The sequence below is a fragment of the Bubalus kerabau genome, chromosome 11 (assembly GCF_029407905.1).
Source record: "Bubalus kerabau isolate K-KA32 ecotype Philippines breed swamp buffalo chromosome 11, PCC_UOA_SB_1v2, whole genome shotgun sequence".
Classification (NCBI taxonomy): Eukaryota; Metazoa; Chordata; class Mammalia; order Artiodactyla; family Bovidae; genus Bubalus; species Bubalus kerabau.
In genome coordinates this window covers 66,060,253-66,067,663 of record NC_073634.1, presented here as the reverse complement: position 1 = coordinate 66,067,663, position 7,411 = coordinate 66,060,253, and the positions used below count along the sequence as shown (strand labels likewise).

The window sequence follows — 7,411 nt, the reverse complement described above, 5'->3', positions numbered from 1 at the left end:
GGGTGGGGTGGGGGGAAGTTGGGGGGAAGTGGTCACCGGCTTCCACTGAGTCACAGAGGACTGCACTGGGGAGGTGGCAGGGCCCCACCTGGGTGCAGCAGGAAGGAGCAAGGTCAGGAAGAGTCAGAGGTTGGGTGGGGCAAGGAGGAGGTGGAGGGCCATCTCAGGCCCCAGCAGATCCCAGAGGTGGCTGGCAAACAGGTCTTTGATGCAAACATTGCTCCATGAACACCACCCAGAGTCCAGTTTGTGATCCAGAAAGCTCCTCCTGGGATGTAAATCAGGGTTACCATGAGAATATCCAGAACCTTGCCTTTGCCTGGTGTGGAATTCAGAAGCTGCTGGCTGGGGTGTCCAAAACTTATTCTAAAAAGTCATGATTTAGGGTTCTTTCCCTGTCACCCACCCACCTCCCCAGGGCAAAGGTGTCAATGGTGAGCACATTTTCAGACATTTTAAAAATGGGAAATAAGAAAAGCTGAGGGTTGGAAGGAAGTAGAAAGAATGGAAGGGTTGGAGGGGAAGAGGACAAACTCTGAATGTGACATGAAGCCAGCTCTAAGATGACACTGCTGATTAGTCATGGTATAATCTGAGTGTGTAGCCCCAGCTCCACATTGTAAAATAGGAGGGGATTACCATGTGGAGGAAGTGTGCCGGACGCCAGTCAGACAGCTGCTGGCCTCCTGCCGGGCTCTGAAGCCAAGCTGGCCAGTCGGGGTCCCGCCTCCACCAGCAGAAACCCAGGCTCCCCTCTCAGGGACCCCTGGAGCGAGGGTTCACTCACACGCTCTGCCCAGCTGGGCCCACATCCACAGTCACCCTCTGAGACCCCTCCTCCTGCCTTTCTGGCCACTGTCCCTGCTCATGCCTACCTCCTCCCCATCCTTCAGGTCTGCAGCCTGGAATCACTTCAGCCCTTGCTACACAAGTGCTGGATGTTCATTCATTCCTGGGGCTCCTTTGACAGCACAGGGTGGGGACCTGGCCCCTGCAATGGCTTAAAGGGAAAAGGGCAGGGGGATGTTTTGGCTCATGCGATTGTAGGGTCTACAGGACAGGTCCCCCTTAGGTCCCAGGATGGGTCTGCAAATTAAACTGACAGAGACAGAGTAACAGCAGAAAAGAATACAGATTTGTTGTTGTTTTAATTTCTTTGGCTGCATCAGGTCTTAGTTGCCACATGTGGGATCTTCCTTGAGTCACGTGGGATCTTGCGGCTCATGGACTCGCTAGTTGCAGCATGTGGGCTTTACTGTGCCGCAGGCATGTGTCTTCTTCCCCGACCAGGGATCAAACCCACATCCCCTGTATTGCAAGGTGGACTCTTAGCCACTGGACCACAAGGCAAATCCCCATACAGATTTGTTTAATGGAAGTTTTACATGACATGGGAGCTTTCATAAGAAAACGAATACCCAAAGAAATAGTCAGACCTGAGTATTTTATGCTAGGTTTGATGAAGAGCAGGCAGTCATTGAGGGAGAGGACAGGTTAAGGAGTATGAGACAATGTAGTAAACAAGGGGAAACCGAGCAAGGCCTGTTTATTAGGATGTTTCTTGGTGTCCCTTTGTCTTTGGAGATAAGGATGCTCCTTTCCTCCAGATAATCAGAGGGCGCCTCTGACATGAGGATTTTATGACTTGTTTCTGGAAAGAAGGAGTAGGGATGGGGTCAGAGTAGCCTTTGTGCTCTGCTGTTTTCTCAGACTTCTTCAGCTTAAAATATTCAAGATGCCGTAGTTTGGGGTAGCGTGTCCTGAACCCCATCATAACTAATGATGAAAGTTCTAAGCTAGAGCCAGCAGCCCTAGGGCACCCTGGTCAACAAGAGACTTAAACTCCAACAGTCCATCTCTCCCTGCCTGGTGTTCCCTGGTATGTTTTTCTCTTTAGGTTTGTTTCTTCCTCAAGTGGCTGCCCCCTAAGACTGGAACATGGTCTTGCTGCTCCCTGTTGCTCCCCTTACAACCCTGTAACCAGGAGAAGCCCCTCATCCTCTTCAGTTGGGTGGCCTCCACCCCAACAGCAGGGGTGGTGAGTCTTTGTATAGAATCTGGAGGCAGATGGTGCTGGGAAGGTGTGGCAGTCTGAGCTGCACAGATCATTATGGTCACATCACTCTCTTAACTGTTGCAGGTGTTCATTAACCTTGAGGTCTCAACTACATGGAATCCACAGGATATCTTCTCCTAGGCTTGTTCTGGGGTCCCCCAGTAAACAAGTTCTCAATAATGTTTGCTCACTGGTTAATTAACCCCCCAAACCAATGAGCCTAGTCAGGATCATTAATCACTGAACCAAAACCTATCCATAACATTTGGAATGGGTCCACAGGAACTTTCAGGATCTCTTTTTTTTAATTGACTTTTTAAATGTTTTTATTTTTTGACCACACCAGATGGCATGTGGAATCTTAGTTCCCTGACCAGGGATAGAACCTGTGCCCCCTGCATTGGAGGCACAGAGTCTTAACCACTGGACCACCAGGGAAATCCAACTTTCAGGCTCTTTGGAAATCCAAAATGATCAGGGGAAATCCAGACCTCATTCTGCTGCCGCTGCCCATCAAGAATAAAAGTGTCTTTTCCACCCAGCGCTCCCTGCCCCTCACCCCAGGCAGGGAAAGGCGGCTTTCATGGGGAAGTCTCTGTGGATCATTTCAAAGATGCTTGCTCATTTCCCTCCCAAAAAAGATCCTTAAGGGTTGGGATAAAAATGTCCAGTGATAGGGATGGTAGTAGACAGTCTCATTTCAGCAGAGATGACACCATAGTGTATCTCAGAAGACAGTCAAGGGTTATATCATCTGCGGTTTAATGTGTTCGTTTGAGGAGTGATCATTTCCATGCCTTTCAGCTTTGTACTCGCTCTTGTTTCCCGCCCTGACATCCCAGGTTGCTCAGCAGTGACTTCTTGGCTCACAGCCAGCCTCCTTCCCACCTCTTCAGCTGTCTCTCCTGAGAGCCCATCTGCAGATTCAAAGGAGGACAGGTTACACACACTCCTCGGCCTGCGAGCAGTTATTGATTCATCTGTCAGTCAGTAAGTGCTTAGTGAGCATCTGTTGTGTGTACTAGTCATTGTGCTGGGGGCTAAGAGGACCCCTGAGAAGTATCAGACTGGACCCACTCTCCAGGAGCTATGTCTACACGGGAAGATCCCTGAAGACAGATGATGCTGGACTGGATGATCTTGAAGGTTCTTCAGGGCAAAATATTATGTGGTTATAGACTAGGCAACTGGGTTTGAGCCAGGCCCAAGTGGTACTAGTGGTAAAGAACCTACCTGCCAATGCAGGAGACATAAGAAATGCAGGTTTGATCCCTGGGTCGGGAAGATCCCCTGGAGGAGGTCATGGCAATCTACTCCAGTATTCTTGCTTGGAGAATTCCCATGGCCAGAGGAGCCTGGCAGGCTATAGTCCATAGGGTCACAAAGAGTCAGACATGACTGAAGCGACTTAGTACATATACAGCACAATGATAGATGGGTAGGGTCTGGGTATCTGCTAAGAGTATCTGTGGGGTGGGGGGTTATAGTCCAAGGGCTAGAAAAGGTGAGGAAGTAGGAAAATGTTGGGTTGGCCAATAAGTTTGTTTAGGTTTTCCATAAGATGTAATGGAAAAATATGAACAAACTTTTTAGCCAACCTAATACTAGGTGTATTCTGGGATTAGGGGTTCAACACCCTTTGGGTAATGCAGAGGATTTTAGTGGGAGGTTTACTGCAGTATTGGTTAGAGCCCATGAGTATGTAATGCACCTCACAGGCAAAAGAGAACCAGTAAGCATTTGAGCAGATTAAAAAAAAAACTTGAACTAAAGTAGAATATTCATAATAACATTCATATCCCACTTGCCTACTGCTGCATCCATGATGGACATGGCTGGTTTTGCACTCAGCAACCACCTCGACTTCTTTCTAACAGAACTTTAATTTTGTTTAAGGTCTACTCATTCCCTCATGCAGCCATGTGCCTCAAGGGAAGCTGGCCCACCCCATGCTCCAGAGTACGTCTGACTGGTTCTAAAATGAGCATGTGGCCCAGTTCTGGCCAATGAGAGGTGAAGGAAAAGTCCACTAGGGGACCTCTGAGAAAAATATTCTTGTTTCTAAGAGGAACTCAAGAAGAGATGGTCTTTCTTTTTCCTCTGGACATTGTCATGTCTGGAGGCGGCTATTTTGCCTCTAGTCTGAGGATAAAGCCAATAATGAAGTAGCAGGGCAGAGAAGATAAATGGAAAGAACCTGATTCTTTGATTATATTGTTGAGCCACTGAATCAACCATGTTGAAACCTGTTCTTCCTGTTACGTGACTTAATACAGTTCCACATTAAGTCAGTTTGAGTCAGGTTTTTGTTATTTGCAGCCTGAAGCATCCTTGCTCCTTCCTCCCAGTTCTTGAAATCATTTTTCTCCATTAAGTCCACTCTCTGCTCTCATCAGGAACTCTAGAACCATGACCCTTCTGGCTTTTCCAGTTCTGTCTGCTCTTCTCTGTTATTACTGTCTTTCATGTCATCCCAGAATTCTTGCACAGTAGTTCACCTTCACCCTTCTCCTGCCCGCTCCCTCCAATCCTTACTCCTTAACAGCCACCACATACTTACCCACTAAGTCCCCAGCAGCAGGTCAGAGCAGCTCTACCTTTGCTGCTCTCCCACCCTTGAGTTAGGTCAACAAATGTCATCCAGCTTTGCTTGACCCTGAGAGGCTTCCTGCAGTTTCAGATGTGAAGTGCTAAAACTAGAAATATACTGAATAAATGGATGGTGGGTGGCCCTAATGGTAGGTGAGGCTTCTGGGGACACTATTCAACAATGGTGAGTGGCCATTCCCAGTGCACGGTCTCCAATTTCCACCTTAGCTCACCCCCACTTGGAAGTCCTGTTATGCAATCTGGCTAGCTTGGCACCATCTACCACCTACTTCATCACGGTGCTGGCTTCAGAGATTCACTGTGGGTCTCAACCTGCCTACTCCGCTCCTGCCACATTCCTTTAGCAGCTGACTTCCAATTTCACAGAGATAAGAGGGACTGTTGCCCATAAAGCCCCTCATTTTCCTGCCTTCTTGTTCAGGAAGCATCTCCTTTCCCACTGCTAGAGGAAGCCTTTCTCCATCCCAATGCATTCATCAGAAATCCACAGGATTCTGATTTTTATCTGTACCCACCTCTAGCTATCACGTGCTCTCCTTCCCTCCATAAGTCTTGCTTGCTGTCTGTTCCTAATTCTTCCTTCAACTTGAACTCTGCTCCACCACTGCGTATGTCAGACTCTCCAAGGACCCATGACTGGAGCTGTTCTCAAGCCCCCTCCCTGAAGCCCACCTCCTGCCTTGGACCCCCTTCTTCTTCTCTGGCTGTTCCTGCTCAGTCTCTGCTCTTCCTGTCCAGCACTTTTCTTCGGTCTGTGCTGTATATGTTGGTGTTTCCTGCAGTCCTTCTCAACTGCATACACTTCTTTTGGATGATTCCATCTAAAACCATGGGTTCAACTATTATCAAATTCCCACAACTCCTCAACCTCTGGCTTAGGCCAAGACCTTTCTTCTATGCTTTGACCTGCATGTGTTGTGAAGCCATCAGTGTGATCATTAAGTTCCATGATTTGGGAGTCAGACAGACTCAGGTTTGAGTCCTGGCTCTACCTCTTATTAGCTGTGTGACTCGGGTCAGGTATCTTAAGCTCTCTGTGCTTCATTTTCCTCAGTTGTAAACCAGAGATCATCATGTACTTGCCTTGCAGAGCTGCTGAGAAGATTAAATGAGATTATGTAGAATGCTTACATTGTATTATGTACAATGTGTAGCTCATAGAAACAATCAACATGGGGTTATTTTTATAGCATTTAGTTGACTAACACTCCTCTTTCTTGTCTCCCCAAGTTTTATTTCCTGAACTGTGAGGCACTAAGCAATTAAAATCATTTAATCATTAAAAACAAAAGAGTAAAAACCTCCTAAGGTAGGTGTTGTGTTTTCTCTCTCTTTGTCTCTGAGGCCTAGCCTCAGAGATATACGGTCACAGCCTGGCAGTGGCCAAGCTGGGCTTTGAATAGACTGAGGCCAAAGTCCTCCTCAGTCACTACAGTTAATCCATCTCTCAACACAGTCACATCAAAATTCATTCTCTTTTCCTTGTCTACACTTGCTTGCCGTTCTGCTTAGAATCTCATTTTGCCAGAAGGCTGACAACATTTACATTTACCTTGTTAGCAAAAACTAACCCTTCAGGGGACAGGAGGGTGTGAAGGGAGAGGTGTTCTAGCCTCTCTCCCTCTACAGCCCTTACTCCATCCAACGCACCGGAAGTCCACGCCCTCATTTCTCTACCCACTGCCCTTGCCAGTTTGCAGCCCCTCCAGCTCTTCCAGTGGGGATACTGCTGCCACCCCTGCTAGAGTTAGTACAGGACATCCATAAATCACTGTTAAGGATACCTGGCTGACCCTAGCCTCGGCCCCAAATCAAAAGTCACCCCACTTTTGCTCCATTGGTGGGGTGACATTGTTAACACCTAACGATGTTCACTTCATTCTCCTGAAAGCTCCTCCATGCCCTCACCCCATCTCCCTGGAACAAAATGTTAGGGAGATTCATGCAAAAGAACATTTCTGTGTGAAAAGTCTGGGGGCCTCTTGGAGGAAGGAGAATTGCCAAGGTCTGGGCCTCTGAACTTGTGACCTGCGGTCTAGGTGGGATCCACCCTTCAACAGATATTCAGTTGAAGAACAGTCGGGTCCAGGTCTAATTCAGCGGCCTCCAGGCCCTCCACTAGCTATTCCCATCTCTCTAGGAGGGGTCAGTAGCGAGCAAAAGGTTGTGTCCAGTTGCCATTGGATGGTGCTGGTGACCTCGTTTCTGGGCTTCCTATCCAGTTCCCTGGGCAGAAGTCCGAAGAAAACACTCTGGCCACACAATTCGTCTTTCATTAGCATCTCTTCTGGCAGTCTCGGGGAGAATTTAGGACTGAAGTAACTGAAAACTAGATTCTCCCTTCCCCTTATTCTCCTGTTTGGCTCCTCCTCCTCCTGCCCCTGAGGGCCAGGGGACTTCCGGTTCAGTTCGCAGGAACCGGGTGCGAACTTGGGTTTCTTCGGTGCGCTCCACCTCTAGCAAAACGCCGGCCAAGGCCCGTCTCAGGCCTGCGGGAGAGTTGTCACGTTCGTTGTTCCTGGGGCATCCAGCAGTTGCACACATACGCCACACCTCCCTGCTCCACCCTGACACCCCCCCCCCCCCGCCCCGCTCCCTCCCGCCGCCCGTCCCGCCCCCAGGTGACTCACAGTTTTTCCTGCTCAGCGGTGGGGCTTGCTGGGCGCACCCCTTAAGTGGCACGTGTCCTGGTCATTCCTGTGGTGATGCACGGCTCACCTGGTTGTGTAGCCCAAGCCGGCCACA

General features: G+C 48.8%; 1 long non-coding RNA gene across 1 annotated transcript; it reads right to left on the bottom strand.

Moving 5' to 3' along the window:
* Positions 1-2,316: 2,316 nt before the first annotated feature.
* LOC129622470 (uncharacterized) lies at positions 2,317-5,804 on the bottom strand. The gene is made up of 3 exons (XR_008699998.1): positions 5,659-5,804; positions 3,290-3,419; positions 2,317-2,973 (listed from the first exon to the last, which is right to left on the bottom strand). It is a non-coding gene; the product is annotated as an uncharacterized LOC129622470 (long non-coding RNA).
* Positions 5,805-7,411: the final 1,607 nt, after the last annotated feature.